Below are 20,311 nucleotides of genomic sequence, written 5' to 3' on the forward strand. Positions count from 1 at the left end.
CATGATAAGATGCCCAACTTTATAGCATTAAACGCTTGTTTACTAGATACTAAAATGTTCTTGGCCTTAATGGGTAAGTCCCCAACCTTCATGACAACTCCTCAGCGTGTGAGAAGTTGTCATGCTCCAGTATTCTTTCACCTGAATGCTGGATTTTGGGAATAGCAGATGAAATCCGCTTATTGGAGCAACCAGTATATTTATTTTTGGTGTCTTTCCAAGCATTTTAATGGGCGTTTCTGGCAAATATTATGGCTTGCTTTACACAAAAGTTTGTGCATTTAGTTTTGGTGGATGAAATTCTAGTGATTTTATTAGTCTGTTTACTTGTGCGGATGCAGCTTGCTAACAGAGCTTGCTAACCTCCAAAAAACAATAATGTCTAACTGAAAAAAGGCAACACTGTGACAGCCAAAACACTAAACTAAACACTACATTGAACCTTGAAAATGCAGGTACCTAAGTCAACGGGCTATGTCACGGTGGCTAAACATCTGCCTTCTTTTATGTCAGTGCACTTATGTAGCTCAGTTTGGGGAGACGGCAGAATTAGCATCAGTTTGATTTTGTGGATGTAAAGAACAACGACAATAACAGTGAAATGTAACTGGTGCCAACTACTGGTGGTCCATTCCGTGCAAAATAATCATTTTAACTGATGAGCAAAAATATTTTTTTTTTAAAGTGTCCTTTTTTGACTTTCCCCCGCAGTTGTTATGCAAAAAGGTAACTGTGATTAACCTAAGTTGTCTGTCCTTGTTCTTTTATCATTTTAACAAATGACCAGCGGGCGATGCGCATTCCAGCCCTATTAATCCCTTTGGTGCTCAGCAGTGTTGTCAGAGCTTGGTGGTCTGTCCGCAGAGTAAAACGTCGGCCCCACAAATACGTTCTCCATTTCTCTGCAGCCCACACACAAGCATAAGCTTCTTTTTCAACAGTTGAGTACTTTTGTTCTGTTGCAGACAGTGTGCGGGAAGCAAACGCCACAGGTTTTTCTGTGCCATCAGGTTGCACTTGAGCAAATACAGCACCAAGCCCATAGTCACTTGCATCAGTAGAGATCACGACACGCAAGGCAGGGTCAAACAGTGCCAGTGCAGAACTATTCACCAGGAGTTTTTTTACTTCTTCAAAGCTCGCTTGTGCATCTAAAGTGTTCTTGTCGTTAGCACAGGCACGCATAGGGGCTACAACAGTTGCAAAGTTTGGCAAGAACTTGGAGTACCATGACACCAAGCCCAGGAAGGATCTCAGAGCAACAGCATCAGATGGGGGAGGGGCTCTCAAAACAGCATCCATATGCTCCTCATCAGGAAGAATGCCATCAGCAGTGACAACATGACCTAGGAAGCGTAGCGATGTCTTCCTAAAATGGCATTTGTTTTCATTAAGCACAAGTCCAGCATCTTTGAGCTTCTGCAGGACAGTGCTAAGGTTTTGGTCATGCTCAGCTGCACTTTTACTGTAGACAATAAGGTCATCCAGGTAGTTTTGGACACCTGGGAGGTCTTTAAGAATTTCAGCCATCATTTTCTGAAAAGCTGAGGGGGCAGAGGCCAGTCCATAAGGTACTCTACAGAATCTGAAGAGTCCATCATGTGTAATGAATGCTCTCAAATCTCTGCTATCTTCATGCAGGGGCAGCTGGTAGTATGCATTTGCAAGATCAATTGTAGAAAACACTTTTGCACCCTGTAAGCTGGCAAACAATTCATCCACATGTGGTAAGGGGTAGCAATCAGTGATCACAGCTTTGTTTGGTTCACGGAGGTCTGCACACAGCCTTATTCCACCAGTTTTCCGTCCTGTCACAACAATTGGGGATACCCATGGTGATGCATCAATCCGTTCAATGACACCAGCTTTGAGTAAACGATCCAGTTCTGCTGAAACTGAAGCCCTCACAGCAAACGGGAGACGTCGCAGCTTCTGACGCACAGGTTTGACTGTTGGGTCAACTTTCACTTTATGCACAAAGGCACGCACACAGCCAATATCTGGGGCAGCAGGGATGCAAGAAGCAGGTGATGGATTTGTAGACATCACAGAAGCAGTAGGATCAGTACATGGAGGTAGAATAGTATTGCCTGCAATGCTGACATTCAGCGCTTCCATCAGATCTCTTCCAAGAAGAGGAGTTCCTTTCCTTACAACAAAGAACACAGCTGAGGCAGATGCATTTCCTCTGCTCACTGTGACTTGCAGGCAGCCTAACACAGGGATTGTTTTCTTTGTGTATGTAACTAGTTGAAGGTCAGGTGGTTTTAGTGGCGTACCACTGAAGTGCTCTTCGTAGATGTGGTTAGGCAGGATAGAAACTGCAGAACCTGTGTCCACAATCAGTTCAATATCCTTAGCTGATGACGTAGGTGTGCTCACATTTATGCTGCATTGCAATCCTTTTGATGCATGAGAAGGATCTGTTAAGTAAAGGACTGTGAGTTTTGGTAAATGGACTTCCCGTACATCTCTTGTCTTGGATGAGCAGCAGACACGAGCAAAATGTCCAATTTTATGACACAGTTTACAAGTAGCTTTGGCAGCAGGACACTGACGAAAGTTGGCTAAATGACTGTTTGAACCACATCTAAAACAGTTCTTAGATGTTTTTGTTGCATGAGATGGCTTTGCAGGGTGAGCATTGTACTTATGTTTCCTCTGCATGGAGTGCGAGTGAGACTGCACAGCTTGGACTGGGGTACTACTGTCTGCAGCTATGGATTTAGCTTGTTGAACTGCAGATTCCGTTTGTGTTGCCAGTGTAACAGCTTTATCTAGTGTCAAATCAGGTTCCAGCAAGAGTCTTTCTCTTATGCTGGGGCTAGACACATGTTCAACTAGCTGATCACGGATCATTTCTTCTGTCCTGTCATCAAACTCACATTTAGAAGCAAGGTCACGCAAGCTGGCCACATACTGGATAACAGTCTCATGTGAAGCTTGTGTTCGCTGTCTGAAAGCATGTCTTTCCACAACAACATTTACCTTGGGTGAAAAGTATTGCTCTAGGGCAGTAACAGCAGAGGCGAAAGTGTCACCTGTATTTGGCAGTGAGTAGAAAATCCTTTGTCCCTCAGTTCCTAAGCAGTGAAGTAAAGTAGCTCTTCTTCGTGCTTCAGGCCAAGCATTCCCTGTTGCATTGATCACAAGCAAATAATTGTTGAACATACGCATCCACATGTTGAATGGCAAAGGAGGGTCTCCAGGGCAAGGCAAAAACATCGGTGGCGGATGGACGTTTGCAGTCATGATGACTCGGCAAAAAAACTCAAAGCAGAGAAAAAAAAACACGCAGGGTTACTCGTCGCCAAAATGTAATGGTGGGCGGTAATAACCAGTCCTCATGAAGAACAGTGCTCTTTAATGAATTCAGCACAGACTAACATCCAAGGGATAACAGTGACACACATCGGCTATCAGCTAGCCACCTAACTGTATTCTATCTCTTTCTATTCTCTAAACCTTTTCCGGCTCCACTTTACCTCTTATTTTGCGACACCACCCTCTAGTGGTGCAATATGATATAAACATTACGGAACACAACAGATGGGAGCAGGTCTGCGATCACTCACAGTCAGCTACTGTCTCTAAAGAGACTGCAACAAAATGGACATAAAATAGCAATACAAAAAGGAATCAGTCTTTCATAAGTGTGAGATTGTTTGATTTGAGATTGAATGAGGTCAAGTTGGCAATTGCATGAATTCTGTTTGCAGTAGTTTGGCAATGAACTGTGAAAAATCAGCAAAAATTGCAAAATCTGTTGCTACTTGTTGTGAATCTGTTGGCATTTAGACAGAAATTTATATTTAGTACTTACATTCAGAGTTCAGCTGGACCGTCATAGGTCCGACAAAGAAATTCGGCACTCTATATGCAGGGAGTGCAGAATTATTAGGCAAGTTGTATTTTTGAGGAATAATTTTATTATTGAACAACAACCATGTTCTCAATGAACCCAAAAAACTCATTAATATCAAAGCTGAATGTTTTTGGAAGTAGTTTTTAGTTTGTTTTTAGTTTTAGCTATTTTAGGGGGATATCTGTGTGTGCAGGTGACTATTACTGTGCATAATTATTAGGCAACTTAACAAAAAACAAATATATACCCATTTCAATTATTTATTTTTACCAGTGAAACCAATATAACATCTCCACATTCACAAATATACATTTCTGACATTCAAAAACAAAACAAAAACAAATCAGCGACCAATATAGCCACCTTTCTTTGCAAGGACACTCAAAAGCCTGCCATCCATGGATTCTGTCAGTGTTTTGATCTGTTCACCATCAACATTGCGTGCAGCAGCAACCACAGCCTCCCAGACACTGTTCAGAGAGGTGTACTGTTTTCCCTCCTTGTAAATCTCACATTTGATGATGGACCACAGGTTCTCAATGGGGTTCAGATCAGGTGAACAAGGAGGCCATGTCATTAGTTTTTCTTCTTTTATACCCTTTCTTGCCACCCACGCTGTGGAGTACTTGGACGCGTGTGATGGAGCATTGTCCTGCATGAAAATCATGTTTTTCTTGAAGGATGCAGACTTCTTCCTGTACCACTGCTTGAAGAAGGTGTCTTCCAGAAACTGGCAGTAGGACTGGGAGTTGAGCTTGACTCCATCCTCAACCCGAAAAGGCCCCACAAGCTCATCTTTGATGATACCAGCCCAAACCAGTACTCCACCTCCACCTTGCTGGCGTCTGAGTCGGACTGGAGCTCTATGCCCTTTACCAATCCAGCCACGGGCCCATCCATCTGGCCCATCAAGACTCACTCTCATTTCATCAGTCCATAAAACCTTAGAAAAATCAGTCTTGAGATATTTCTTGGCCCAGTCTTGACGTTTCAGCTTGTGTGTCTTGTTCAGTGGTGGTCGTCTTTCAGCCTTTCTTACCTTGGCCATGTCTCTGAGTATTGCACACCTTGTGCTTTTGGGCACTCCAGTGATGTTGCAGCTCTGAAATATGGCCAAACTGGTGGCAAGTGGCATCTTGGCAGCTGCACGCTTGACTTTTCTCAGTTCATGGGCAGTTATTTTGCGCCTTGGTTTTTCCACATGCTTCTTGCGACCCTGTTGACTATTTTGAATGAAACGCTTGATTGTTCGACGATCACGCTTCAGAAGCTTTGCAATTTTGACACTGCTGCATCCCTCTGCAAGATATCTCACTATTTTTGACTTTTCTGAGCCTGTCAAGTCCTTCTTTTGACCCATTTTGCCAAAGGAAAGGACGTTGCCTAATAATTATGCACACCTGATATAGGGTGTTGATGTCATTAGACCACACCCCTTCTCATTACAGCGATGCACATCACCTAATATGCTTAATTGGTAGTAGGCTTTCGAGCCTATACAGCTTGGAGTAAGACAACATGCATGAAGAGGATGATGTGGACAAAATACTCATTTGCCTAATAATTCTGCACTCCCTGTAGTAATATAAATAGAATATAACCAGCTGGAAACTAGTTGAGTCAAGTCCTCAATTGCAAAGAAACTAACAGGTTGTGCTCATCAGCTCAGACTGACTCCGATTATTTGCGCTGGTTAGAGACTGGTTGTTCCCTCCCGCTGACCTGCGCAATCATCGTGTTGCAATTGGTTGCTGAATGCAAAAAGAAAAATTAAAGGCATTTGCCAGACAACCATCTTTTCCTAGTTGCAAGGAGGTTACTATTTTTACACTAGTGTGACTAAGCTGTAACACACAAAATGACTTGGTGTGTCATTCGTGTGCCAGTTCATGACACCAAGCTGCATAAGTAACGCTGTCGTGGTGCCAAAACACAAGAACAGATGTGTAATCAGTTCATACTGGGCCAGAACACTAATTCACACTTAAGAGGTGAACAACAAGCATTTGGGATTACATAATTCACACCTCCGGTCACATTTTAGGACAAACAGAAGTAGAAAGAGGCCAGAAGACGCAGGGGGTGGGACAGAGAAAGAGATGTACAATTGAAAGGAAATTATGAACCTCTGTATGAAACGCCGGCAGTAAACCCAGGAGAGGATCAATACTTTGTCCTTGCCAGGCCTTCCCTCTCTTTTCGTGTCTTTGAGATGAGTTTTAACCCTTTTTTTTTTTAAACTCCCAGAGCATTTTAGAGGCAAAGACCATTTTTCTAACTAGTTTAAGCAGGGCCAAGCTGAAAGACAAATCCCTCCTTCTGCAATCAATAGGGCATCTCAAATATGGCATTCACCGTTATAAGAGGCTATCGATATAGAAAAAACATAGACCTTTAATCGACACTGCACTATAAGAGAAGAAAAAAGGCCCCACTCAATTTATCAAACCGCCTCGGAGTCAAAGATGAAAGACGAACAGTGTAGCATTTGTCAGAGGCTGCGAAAAAACTATGTAGCAGCCTATATTTCACTTTCAGTATTAGACTTCCAAAGGTCATCAGATTTTTACTAGTTTGAATTTGAAACTTTGAGCAACTGACCCTCCTACTTTTTCTTCCGCTCCTCTGTTTTCCTGGTGTGACTGATTTGAAGCCAGAGTTCATCACTGATTCAGCAATGGCCAGAGCGCGTCAGCCGTGCTTGAAATGTGACTTAGTGTGAATAAGCTCCAAACATTTATTTCACAAACGGATGCAGATTACAGGTGTAGGCAGTGAAGCCGGTCAGGCAACTGACGTCATTTACCGCTTATCGCTTCTAACAGAAATCCTAATCGTGTTTTTAGCCATTTTCGATATGTACGTTTGATTTTTTCCCCCCACTTTTCTTAATTCACTTGAATGGGCATCAATAATCTGATCGAAATGTCAACCCTCAATGTGATGAATGACTGATATTGTATTTTGGAATTCAATTATGTCTACCTAAATAGGAGCATCAATAACAATAGCACAGGCTGTCCTGGCTAATAGACTCGCGCACATAACAGCATGTAGCACAGCAAGCGACGCTGCCGTATTCATTTCCTGCAACAATGTTAGTCCATGACCACGCAGTGTTCAAAGGGGTGCTGCTGACATGACATGCCATCCTTTAAAAAAAAAAAAAGCACTTAATCTGCAATCGGTTTGGATTGAAATCTGCTGTGTGAACCGCACAAATGAACGGTGTCAAATCATACTCTCCTCCATCCTCTGTTTCCATTTTGTGTCTCCCCAACTTTCTCTACACTCTCCCAGTCTTTCACTCTCACTCCCTCCATATTTGTGTTTTGGCAGAGGATAGGGCTGTGAGAGTAGCCTAGCTGGCAGACCTTGATAAAATATACACCCTTGATCGTGGCAGCCTGTGGAGTTTGGAAAAGGTTCAGGAAAGGCCTCATCTCTCGCTCTGTCGCTCTCTCTCTCTGTAAAAACCTGCTTGTGCAAGACTCACATTTATGCATCCTTGGCAAACTTTAGCAAAGCCCATAATCAGTTTTCGGTCCCTTTGCTACAGGTGCATAAACTCAAGCACCTAACTATGCAGTCTGCTTTTACATCCATTCATGAAAGAATGGGTCGTTCGAGAGTGCTCACTGATTTCAAGTGTGGTGCTGTGATAGAAAGCTAACAATCAGACAGCTTGTCTCTTTACACCTAGATGTTCCATGATCAGCTCTAAGTGGTATTATTGCAAAGCAGGAGCATTTAGGAACCATAGCAACTCAGACCTCGATAAGTTACAGAGTGTTGTCGCCTAACCGGCCAAACCTCCTCTGACATTAACATCAGTACAAACGGTGTGAGCCGCGAGCTTCATACCATGGGTCTCCATAGCCAAGCAACTCCTGTTGGTGAAGGTAGCCCAGTGCTCATGTTCATCTTCTTTTGCTGCTTGTGCATTAGGTTTCTTCAGCTGGCTAATATCTTATAAGATATATAACTACATAACTTATAAGAAGATATTTAAAATCACTAGCACACAGGGACAAACAGTGATAAGAATATAGATGGAGGTTTTTCCCTTAAAGAGACAATTCACCAATCACATCCATATATTTTGGGTTTTTTTGTTATTGATTACTGAGTTTTTGTCACTGCTTTGATTTTGATGATGTTCTTTCTTGTGTTTGTAATGTTATTATTTTTCCTAGTATTCCCAGTGTTTCCGAGCTTTTTTCTGCCTCTGTTTTGTTAGTACCTCCTGTCTTCCTTGTTTCAACTTCCTGTTTTAAGTTGATAATTGCTTTTCCTTATGTGTTTCCTGTCTTTGGATGTCCTCTGATTTGCTGATTTGCCTTTCCTACCTGTGCCCTGAGCCCACCTGTATTGTTTGTACAGTCAGTCCGCTGTGTCTTGATCTGGTTTGAGTTTGGATCTAACACATTGACTATTTGCCTTCTCCTGGATATAATCTGCCACTCTACACAGCCAAATGTTTAACTAACTGTGTTTTTTGACATTTTTATAAATACTGTTGATTGTTTTGCTCTTCTTTCATGTGTTGTTTAAAAGTTTAGATGAATGTACTTCGTGGCATTTTCACCAGTGAGCCCCATATGTTCTGTCCGACTACAAAACACCTGTCACTATGAACACATTTCCTTCTTCAAGGAAAAAAAAAACAAAAAACAAAAAAAACAGATGGGCCTTCCAGACAATGAATGAAGACATACACACACAAGCATGCACACTTGTGTCGCTCACACACAGACACACACATACACACGCACACACACCAATCATGGTCTCCTAGCAACTCCTAGTTAGTCATCCTACCTTGGGGAAAGATGCTCTTTTCACTTACATCTGGTGTTTGCCCACCAGGGAACCCAGATATAACCTTGGAGTGACCCTGAAATGTATTTCACATCATTCCCAGAAACCACCATATACCGAGGTACTATTAAAGAGGTATCAGCACTACATCTACCTCTTTGTACTATAGCTTTATTTTTATTTCTTTTACTCCTAACATAAACAGTTGTAGATGTAGACCTCTGTGTAATTTAGTCCTAGGAAGTCTGATGAGAGGTAGCGCTTAAAGATGCAAATGAAGCGCTGTGACACACACAGGCGCTCGTCTTTCTACATCACACATCCTCTCTTTGCAACACGCAATGACAAGGTGCTGTGTCTGAGATTAACAGCATTTGTGGAGGGCCCGGTTGGTGTCCTGTCCCACACTGGGCCGACAGCAGACACATTCTGCTGTAGTGAGTGTGTGTTTGGATTTGTGTGTGGAAGGACCTGGTCACTGTCTATTTTTCTGTTTTTTGTGTGTATGCAGCAGTACAGGGGTGTTAAAGCTGTATCCATCTGTGAGACGCACTGCATTTGTGCATTTGTGCAGGTGCTTTACAGTGAGTGGCCTCTTTTCTGCTCGTCAGCTGCAGCTCGACTGAACCTCCTCAGAGCTCCCATATGATCCAGTGATCGATGAGAACTTCTGGAGGTGCCTTTCACACACTCCTCGCTCCACTCTTCAACACCGCAAGTGTCTGTCGCCACTCAAGGTTACAGTTACAAAGACGACCTCTCTGTCACCTTTTTTACTCACTGGATTATTCGATTAGTCATTCGCGTCCTCATTCCTCCTTACTCACTTGTTTGCTCGCCTATCTGTCAACAAGGCGACCTCAACAAATGTAGAGGTGTACTGGCTCTTGCCAGGATTTTGCCCTGCTGGTAAATCTCACTGACATGACCAAAGCAAACACTCGAGCAGTGCTCACGTACTCTCTCACACTTTAGGCTGATCTCATTGTTTACTGACTCAGTCACACACTGCTGAGCCTTCCTTGTTGCTGTCATTCTCATGACACTCCCCAATGGATTTGGGTTTCACATATATGAGTGGAAAAGGACACTTTCTTTCTGAAGATTTCAAGGGCCATGTCTGTCCTTTAACTGTGGGAGGAAGCAACAGTACCTGGAGTGAATGCATGGAGACACAGGGAGAGAGTGCAAACTCCACACAGACTGGATTCAAACCCAGGACCTCATTGGTGTGAGGCAAGAACTAAGCACTGTACCACCACGCCACCTGATTAAAACACTTTGGATCTGAAAATGACATAAGCTCATCTGACCAAAGGACTGCTATTACAGTATGAAAATGATAAAACTTACATGCAATGATCATCTAATGAGTCCATCCATCCAATAGTTCCATCCAACCAGCCAACCAGCCATTTTTTTCCCGTCTATTTATTTCCGGGTCATGGGAGCACTGGGACCTATCTTAGCTCCACCCAAATTGTACACAAGGTCAAGGTCAGGGTAACATTTATGGACTGTGTGGCAAATGAGCTACTATGTCATTAATGTTCTTGTTGTATATTGATCTGCTGCAAGGGATCTACTGATACACAACACCATGTATTGTATGTAACACAAGTGTTTTCAGGGTGCTTTAAAAAGTAATTCACTTTGAGTTGAGCGCATCACAAAAGACACAAAAATCAAAGTTCGTCAGTCTTTTGCACAGTCATGCATGGCTACAGGAAGTGGGGTGCAGAGGGTGCTGCGGCACCCCCTACTGATAAGGTGTAGCAAAACATGTCAGGAAAATTAAATTAAAAACTGGGGGTGGTAGCTTACAGCAGCAACCTTCAAATACTGATAAAGAAGATGTAAGAATCAAAGGCGTAGTGATTAAAATAAATAAATAAATCAAAAGGACTGGTTAAAGACATGACAACTGCACTGAAGCTGATGAAGCGATACAGTGTTTTCTGTATGATAAACGGACCAGCAAAGCTGTCCTTTCTGTCTGTGTAAAGAAGTTTAACGACAGATTTAATCACTGCAATGTTTAAAAATAACAAAAAGAAGTGCGATTTCAACACTACATCTTAAACGGTAAGAAATAAATGTGTAAAATTCCAGAAAAGATTCTGTTAGCCCTTTGTTTGCCCTATAATTATAAAATGGAAACTCTTTATTTACTGCCATCGGTGAGATCTTGATCAATACAAAAAGCTGTAAAACTTAAAATACAGTTAAAAGTCTACAGTTAAAAGTCCTCCTTCACATTGTCCAAAGCCGTTCAGTGGGCCAGATATGATTGACACTCCTGCTTTAACAAGTTTAATATTGCAATTCAAGTCTGGAAAGGCTTGTGAGAGGTAGTAGCATGTGCAGACGCTTTGACATCTGGACCTTTAATCCTCAGTATGATTCATTCTCCAGATTCGCATCTGTCAAATTTGTACATTGAAAAAAAAAAAGCCTGTCCACCCACAAAACATTATCTTCTTTGTAAATCCACACACCATTTTATAATGCAGGCTTTCATTCTTGAAGCATTGAAAGTTGACATAACCTTGACGCTTTCATCTGGTTAAATTTGTCCTTTCAGAGCTCCTTCGTGGCCTGCTTCAGTGAGTTCTCCTCATATTCAGAATATTTTTGAGGACTTTGATATGTAAAAAAACAGCGTAGTGCCCCTTTAAAGAGGGGCTTCTCATCTTACAGGTTGCGATTCTACTCTCTTGATGTCATGGGAATTACTACCAACTGATTTATTTATGTTTATATTTTCTATTTATATCAGACAAGATTGAGCACTCCTCATTTAACACTCCTTATTGAGTTGTTCCTTTTAATGGTGATGGTTATTGATTGATCCTAATGGTTGTTACATCAGCGTTTTATGAAGTGGTTTCGCACTAACAGTGGTTTCTACGTGGCGCTGGAGGTAATGAATGTGCAAATTTCATGTAACCAACGGCGAACAAATTATTTGGCATGCGCTACAGCCGCTCGTGTGCCCACTTCAAATTCATAACTCAGATTTTTATTTTCAGCAAATAGATGCCGGATCTAGAGCAGGACAAAAGATTTACAGTCTGTTCAACAGAATGGTTTGCTAACAGTCTCTCAGCCTACTCACACCATTATATCCTTCACTAAATGAGCTGCAGAAGAAAGACCGAGATTTATCCCGGTGCTCTCAGGGCAAACAGGGTGCAGTCTCCTCTTCATACTGACGCTCCATGTTGACATTGGAGGGGCGTGGGGGATAAATCCAAGCAGGATCAATACCAGCTTCTCGTCTCATTGATTTGCTCACCCAACCTCGCCCTCGTCACACCCGGAGGTTTTTCCTGCCACGCTGACCCCTGATGTCACCTGTGGATGCTCTTCTTCATTCATATAACTACAAATAGTGCCTATCAATTTCACCAGCAGGAGATGGTGCCTTTGTTTAGTGACAGCAGCTCTTAGAGATCTCACAATATCATCTTTTAAAACAGGAAAGAAACTATCCCTAACAGTGATTGGTGAGATTTAATTTCTGTCTGTTTGTACGTACGATGCAGACGGTGCTGGCAAATCTCTGAGTATGAACAGATTCTCAACAAAGCCACAAACAAAGAAATCCAAAGAAAACTTAGACTCACACTTGTGGACTATTTATGCTAATTGATCCAAAATATTGTACATGATCATTTCTGATTTATGGACACATCAACATAAACATCATTATTCAATGAGGATTTTTATTGCACAAAGGCCAGCTCTCAGCAACAACAATGCCTGTGTTTTGGTATTACCCTACACAAGTCTATTACGTTGAAGGTCTTTCCGATTATGTACAATTACACCAATTAACCGTGTGAGATCTAAGACCTCACTGATGATTACTAAAGGCCTAGACAAAAAGGACTTTTTTGGGGGAGGGTGAAATGTAAGTATGAAAATAAAGCATGTATTTCAATAGCATCAGGGCTAGTTTAGGGTCGGGCTGATCACAGATCAGGACGTAGACCTCAAACAGACATAAAAAAACTATAAATGTGACCAGCTGAATGCCTGTAGCATCAGCTTTTGTCCCACGATGACCCACAAAGGTATTATCAACGAGGCTGCCACCGGAGGACCTTTGAGGCTCTGATGTGCTTTTCCTTTTATTTGTTTGTTCTCTGGAATCTCACACGTCTTTCTTCTTTTCTGGTTAAAGTCAGTTTTTGATGTTCTGTGATGGGATTTAGATACACCGTTCAGTGAGATCCTTTTTTCCACTTTGCCGCGTGTAACAGGCCTAATTTCTTATAGCATTTTCACACCTAGTTTGTTTACCATGGTCTGAATTAGATGATGAGTTTGTCAACTTTTAACTTTGTCTGGTGGTTTTATTTGTTTTTAAACAAAGAAAACTCTAAGGGAGCTCTAAATGAGCAAGAAATCAGTGGGAAAATGAAACAGAAATCATTTTAAACAGGTCAGGTGTGAAATTTATTTGGGACTTCTTTAATTGGAAGAACCATATTTACATCTTCCAACTAAACTGGAATTCTTTTTGAGGGACTTTTAAACATGCTAAACTATCAGAGGAAACACATTGTTGAACTTAGGATCGGTGGTTGTTGGCTTTTGTGTGCCTGTATAAATGATTGATGATGAGTGATCCAGTTAATCATTAACCATCATTTATAATATTTCTGTTCAATTTCACAAAAAGTACAAGGACATGTCAAAGTGACTGCTAACCTTTGAGCAGCTGTATAATATTTCCTGAGTTTCAAAATTTTAGTTTTCCACCACTGCTTCAGACAAAGTTGGGGAAAGGCTTGAGCCGTTTGGGTTTTTGGTTCTTTGGTAATTGTCAAAAGAAAGCAAAAGTGACAGAAACAGGAAACTATTAAGTGCATTCCTGCATTAAAGGTGATCGCTTCGTTGACCCATCAACCACCCTGACCTCCTCCCTCTGTGGACTCTAAGAGCAACATCACAAACTTTCTCTTTGTCTTCTAATGGAAAAGCATTCACCATATCATGAGCCTGTATGCCTTTTTAAAGTACTTGTCTTAATTATTACCAATGTTCTACTGATTTACCGATGTAGCACATGGCACACTGATAGCTGGAACATTGTGCATTTTCACTGCTAATGACGGCTTGTCTATAACCAGTCAGTAACCCATAACTAACACTCTAACATGGCTGTTGTGATAATTAACATGTGTAAATGTTGTTTATGGCTGACATTTTTGTCAGAATTGAGACAGTGTCAGCGACATTGTGTTTCTTTTTTTATGATTGAAAGCCAGTGGGCACTGAACAGGATGTCGGGCATCGTAACCTTTTACTGCAGTGGTGTTTTGTTTCCATCACTCAATCAGTGGTGGTCTTTGTTTATTTCTGTCCTTCCTCGGGGGTAAATAAGACCCCGCTCCGCCAGAGAGGAGTCTGGGTAATGAGGCTTGCGTCTTTGGAAGCTCTACATCTAACAGGTCATGAGGTCAGCAGTGGCGATCCAAGGGAAATGGATATGAGGCTGGAGGAAACTATTTATGCTATATTTCTATGTGTATTTATGCGCTTTCCCACTATGTCCTGCACTGCTACCCACAACCGTTGTCATATTAATCAATGCATCGAAAACACAAAACATTACAAATCAAGAGGCTCAAAAGAGTTAAGACACAACAAGACAAAAAAACAGCAAAACCGATCATGTAAAAAATTTAAATACATTAAAAAAGTAAAGCAAAGGTAACGTTTTTGCTCGATATTTCCTAAATGTAAGGATTATTTAGAAGTATATATCTATATACCTATCTGAGTAAACAATAATAATAAATGTATATTTAAGATATTTTGGTAACAGATTCATCCCCAAACAATTTCTCGAAGTTGTTGTTGCCTAAGACGAGAAGAATTCGATTAAGAAGAAAAACGTTAGAGGAAATTAGAGGAAAAGCAAGCATAAGCAATCCCTCAGTCAAAACAGGATGTAAACAACTCTTCATCTTACTGCAGTTTTACTCTCCAAGCAGCTCATCTAACATTCTCATTTCAGCAGAAACTTTCATGAAAAACTTTGCTGAATTTTCCAACTTTGATGGCTTTGGTTTCAGTTTCAGTGAATTTTAATGTGGCTTATTTTGCTGCTCGCTTATTGGACCTTCTTAGCATATTGCAAACACCAGCCCAAAAGGTATCATATACAATATATCAATCGCTCCATATAATTACTGCACTGCACAATATATTTTTTTCCTCTGTATATCACTCAGGGTCTCCCAGTGCTGTTTGGGTTCTGGGTTGGAAGACCAGCTAATTATCAGTGGATTAAATTAGTGTGTAATGTGAAATGTATCACTCGCAGGGAGAAATGCAGTGAAACTTACCACCCAAACTCCGGAGCTCCTCTCGCCTTTAAAGAGCATTGACAAGTCTTTCAGCTCAGTGTGTGGAGCCTGTGATTTTACTGACTTGGTGTGCTTTAACACAGGAAAAGTGTTTAGTCATTATTAAAGAGTCAGATATTTCACACACAAATTATTGCTCCTCCATGCCTGCTGCATGGCTAAGCATATGATCATTAGCTTGCATGTTAGCCTAATAGGCTTTAAAATATATATCACAGCTGAACATCCATTAAGTCTACCAGAATTCCTTTTAAGCCCATTAAAACCAGTAAAGCTCTGTTTGGTGATTTTTGGACATATGAAACATCTGACTGATCAGATCATTTAGTTGGAAGCTGTGTTTTCACTAACTGGTAACCATGCATCAAACCTCTGACTATTTTATTGGGTGGGGAACTTGTTGCCTTTTTTTTTCTGCATCAAAAGCCCTTTATGTGAGCTACAGCTCATCAGGACCCAGTGCCATCGGATGGAAACTCTGTTAATTACCGTCAGATCCAACGCCCTACAGTAGCTGCACGCTGCGGGGGTTCAGTGTATGCCTTCGCTGCAACCTAAAGTTTTCAGGATTTTAAAGCATTTCTTCCCTCACTCCCTGATGTTTCCCTTATTAGACCGAGACAAAGAACATTGATTCTCGTGCAATTATTTTTTCCGCTCCACCACAACTGGATGATTTCCTTCATGCTTTTAAGCCTGTCTGCTTGGGTCACAGTTTACCAGACTATGTGCTGTAATTTACCTGTGCTTGAATGAGCATGTGTGCAGCACTTCTCCTGCTGTTCTTCTCATGAGTATGGGCTCATCTTTTTTTCATTCATCTTTCTGTTCTGTCTCTGTGTACGTGTAGCATGTGTACAGTACTGCATGCATGGATTTATCTTTTTCCCACAGCATGCAGATGCGAGGCGATGGTGTTTGTTGGTGTACCTTTCCTGTCCACTTAGTATGGGAATAAAGCAGACAGTGGGTGGAGGTCTGGCCGTAAGATTAGCCCTCCTCGACTGCAGCAAAGGCAGGGCCGGCCTCTCCTCTGCTGCTCCCCACGTAGCCATTAATGTAAACACGATCAATATGTTTGTTGTGAGACCTGCACAGCTAAAAGGAGAGAGTGAAACCACAGAACCATGAGGTTGGAGTCTTCCCTCATTCTCACCATCTTTCTGTAAGCCATCATATTTAAATGTCCTTGTTCTCTTGACTGCACTTGAATGTACTTTGTGTCTCTGACTTACTCGAGGGCTCTGGCTAAAACTACTTTTAGCCAGCTACCTCAAGTGAGTCAGAGTCCTGTCAGGGTTTGGACTTTGCTAGAACCTGCCAGCGGGCAGTTGGATTGTGTGCTGATAACAGACAGCCCTCTTTTTTAACATCTTACCTTTTAAAAATGCATTTCAAACTTCTGTACTGCTAAATCTCTATGGCACAGCTATATTGCTAACTTTCTGAATGTTTGTGAGGCTCCATTGCTGTAGAGTGAATGGCAATGATGTGACTCTTCCAATCAAAGGCTCTGGTTTTAACTTTTAAGTAGCAAAGAGAAATTCTTTTGGAAACTAATAAGTCAGTAACAGAAGTTCAGTCTTCACATTTACCCTAGAGTTACAGTGATGTATGGAATAGTTCATGCAAAAGGTTTTCAAAAAGTTAAAAAATAAAGTTGTACACTTAAACATCACTTGTGCTGCTTTGTGTGGTAGAAAAAACACACCATTATCGTTTTTCCTCTAAAATGTCAGTGAATCAACAGAATGATGATGCCAACTGTTTGGTGGCAGCTATATACTTGAATGAACTGCAACTTCAGAAAGAGCAAACATGTATCTAAGGTATTGTATGACTTATGCACCTAAAACACACATTACCTTGTATCTTTTTCCCTCTTACAACACCAATGACTCCTCTGCTGTCTCTTCTACAGCGCTCTCGGTCATGATATTGGCTCAACTTCCTTTGTGTTTTATCCTCAGAAACAACAACAGACACGATGGAGTTTTTGCAAGTATAAAGGTTCTCAATCCAAATGTTGTAGCAAAGCATTGTATACTCTACCACATTTTGTACTGGCTGCAAGTGGTTTCATATTCCAACCGTCCTGGCAACACTCTACTGAGAACAGGAATATGTTGCTCTCCTTCTTCATTATTCAGCTTTGTTAGTGTTTAGTCTCCACACTGACTCCATGTAATCCATAACTCCAAGAGCTGAAAAATTTAAACGTACATTCAATACCTGTCACGGTCCTGGGTCTCCTGACCCAGCGTTTTTAGTTCTTTGTGATTTTTGTATTATTGTACTTGTGTGTGATTTATTCTATGGCTTCTAGTTTTGATCCCTTGCCCTTCATGTCTCTCTGTGTCCCCTCTGTTCTGTGTAATTGTGTGTCTTTGCATGTTTGAGTTTCTTGTTTTCTGTCACTCTGCATTGTGCATTATGTTCTCATGGTTGGTTTTTTGTTACTCTCTCTAGTCTAGTCTCTTGTGTTCCCAGCTGAGTATTTCCCTGTGTATTTTGGTTCTTAGACCTCTGCCTTATGGTTTATGTCTCTGTATTTCTTAGTTGCTGTCTCCACTGTGTCAAGTTCGCGTCTCTGTGTGATACTTCCTGTTTTACTTTGATGGTCCGTGTCTCATGTGAATGCGTCCTGCTTTGCTTGTCTCGTCAGTCCTGATTTCTCCCAGCTGTGCCCTCCTTCTGTGTCTCATTCCCCTCGTTACTTCCCAGTGTATTTAAACCCTGTGTTTCTCTGAGTCAGTGTCGCGTCGTCCCTCATGCTGTGTGGATCGCCCTGTGTGTCTCTCTGTGAGTTTTCCAAGTTCCCAGTTTAGATTAGTTTGTATGTTTTTTCCCTGCCAGCAAATAAAGCTGAGTTTTGAGTTCACCTCCCTGAGTCTGTGAGTCCTGCACTTTGGGTCCAACTCCTGCCTGCCGCACAGCGATTCATGACAGAACGACGCGACCACAAAAAGGATCCAGCGGACTCAATGAGGAGGCGCCGCTTGGCTTTTGATGGGACCCGGTTGGTTCTTGGGGGTCCTCCGTGTAGCCGGTCGTCTTCGTTTGCCACTAACCCGTCTACTCACTTTTCTGTTTCCTCTCCACTGTTGACGCCTGCGACCCGGACCCGAGGAAAGCACCCGAGGCGGCACCGCGAGGAATACTATGAGCCTGCGAGCAACCAGCTCACGCCAGCACAGGCATTTTATAAAATGCTGGGGATTATCATTGTTCCCCCCCAGTGCACCCAACATTTCCACACCGCAGCAGGAGCAACTGCAGCCGAGTTTTCCCACATCACCTTCAGCCAGCCCTTCTCCCTCTTCAACAGGGAAGCGGCAGACACCCCGCCAGCATTCACAGCCCCAGCGAGGGCCTGGATTTCTTCCTGTACAGTCGGCTAGGGTGAGTGGTGGAGCTACTCTTTTGGCTCCTGCAGAAATAAAAACTGTTAATTCCGGGCCGGCTTGTTGTGTAAGCGGCACCGGAAATGAAAGAACTGCTTATTTTAAGGACAATTATTCTGGCCCATTGAGCCATTCAAACTGTGTCACTCCTGTTCCTTTCGAGCCTATCCATGAAACTAGGAAGATTGGTGTCTCTGTGCTCAATAACTCCAAGGATCCAAAGACTGTTTTAGACTCAGATGGTTGTGAGCTACAAACTGAAATGAAGGGTCCTGAGGGTTCGGTTAAAAATGAACTGTGTGTTCCCCAGCCCTCAGCTCAGTTAGCCGCCCGGCCTAAAGCCCAGTCGCCGCCTCCACCATCACTACACCCAGCCATTCAGGCTGCTACTCAGTCAGACATTCAACCCATAGCCCTGCCGTTAATACACTCTGTAGCTGAGCCACTAGCTGCCCGACCCGCAGCCACTTCAGCCACTCCTCCACCCGTTACACCTCCACTACAACCGTCACTGCAGTCTCTAGTGCGGTCTCCAGTGTCCCCAGCGCAGTCTCCAGTGTCCCCAGTGCAGCATCCCTTAGCACAGTCATCCACTCAATCACCAGCTCCACTTTCCCCTCAACTATCACTACCACCTCTAGCTCAGTCTCCTGTGCACTCACCTCTGGTTCATTCTCCTGTGAAGTCATCAACTCCACTGCCTACTCCACTCTCACCACCTCCTTTACAACAGACATCAGTTCAGTCCCCTGTGCCAGTGCAGACGCCCTCAGTTCAGTCTCCCGTGCAGTTATCTACTTCACCACCATCAGTAGCTCAGCTCCCACTCTCATCCGCATCTCCAGTAGCTCAGCTCGCACCTGAACCATTGGCCCAGTCCCCGATAGCAATACGGTCTTCTGTTCGGCTTAACATTCAGCCAGGGGTCCCAAACCTCTCTGGCTCTACATCAGCTCCTGCTGGAAGCTCGGATGAGCTCATCCAGGACTCCGCGGCTCCCATGCCGCCATCTACCTCGTCCGCTGGGGGTTCCAGTGAGCCCGGCCAGCACCTCCTCGTCTCCGCTGGAGGGTCCGAGGGGCCCGTTCAGCCTCCTGTCTCCGCTGGAGGGTCCGAGGGGCCCGTTCAGCCTCCTGTCTCCGCTGGAGGGTCCGAGGGGCCCGTTCAGCCTCCTGCCACGTCCGCTGGAGGGTCCGAGGAGCCCGTTCAGCCACCTGCCACGTCCGCTGGAGGGTCCGAGGAGCCCGTTCAGCCACCTGCCACGTCCGCTGGAGGGCCCGAGGAGCCCGTTCAGCCTTCTGCCACGTCCGCTGGAGGGCCCGAGGAGCCCGTTCAGCCTTCTGCCACGTCAGCTGGAGGGCCCGAGGAGCCCGTTCAGCCTTCTGCCACGTCAGCTGGAGGGCCCGAGGAGCCCGTTCAGCCTTCTGCCACGTCAGCTGGAGGGCCCGAGGAGCCTGTTCAGCCTTCTGCCTCTGCTCCGCCTGGTCCGGCCTCAGCCTTCTGCCTCTGCTCCGCCTGGTCCGGCCTCAGCCTCTGCAGCTCCGCCTGGTCCGGCCTCAGCCTTCTGCCTCTGCTCCGCCTGGTCCGGCCTCAGCCTTCTGCCTCTGCTCCGCCTGGTCCGGCCTCCGAGTCTTCGTCCTCGTCTGGTCCGGCCTCAGCCTGTGCTTCGCCTGGTCCGGCCCCCGCATCGCCACCGTCTGGTCCTGCCTCGTCTGGTCCTGCCTCGTCTGGTCCTGTGCCCACCAGGCCATGGCCAGCACGCCTGAGACTGGAGGGCCGCCGCTGCCTTCCGCGCAGTCGGCCCCCTGAACTGCTCCGTTGTCTCCTTCGTCGCCGCC

General features: G+C 43.7%; 1 long non-coding RNA gene across 2 annotated transcripts in view; it reads left to right on the forward strand.

The window, feature by feature from the left end:
- Positions 1 to 20,311, forward strand: part of LOC309710603 — a 61,885-nt gene that overhangs the window by 2,665 nt on the left and 38,909 nt on the right. The gene's annotated exons all lie outside the window — the stretch shown is intronic.

Source organism: Aulonocara stuartgranti, assembly GCF_965226115.1.
Source record: "Aulonocara stuartgranti genome assembly, chromosome: 7".
Lineage (NCBI taxonomy): Eukaryota > Metazoa > Chordata > Actinopteri > Cichliformes > Cichlidae > Aulonocara > Aulonocara stuartgranti.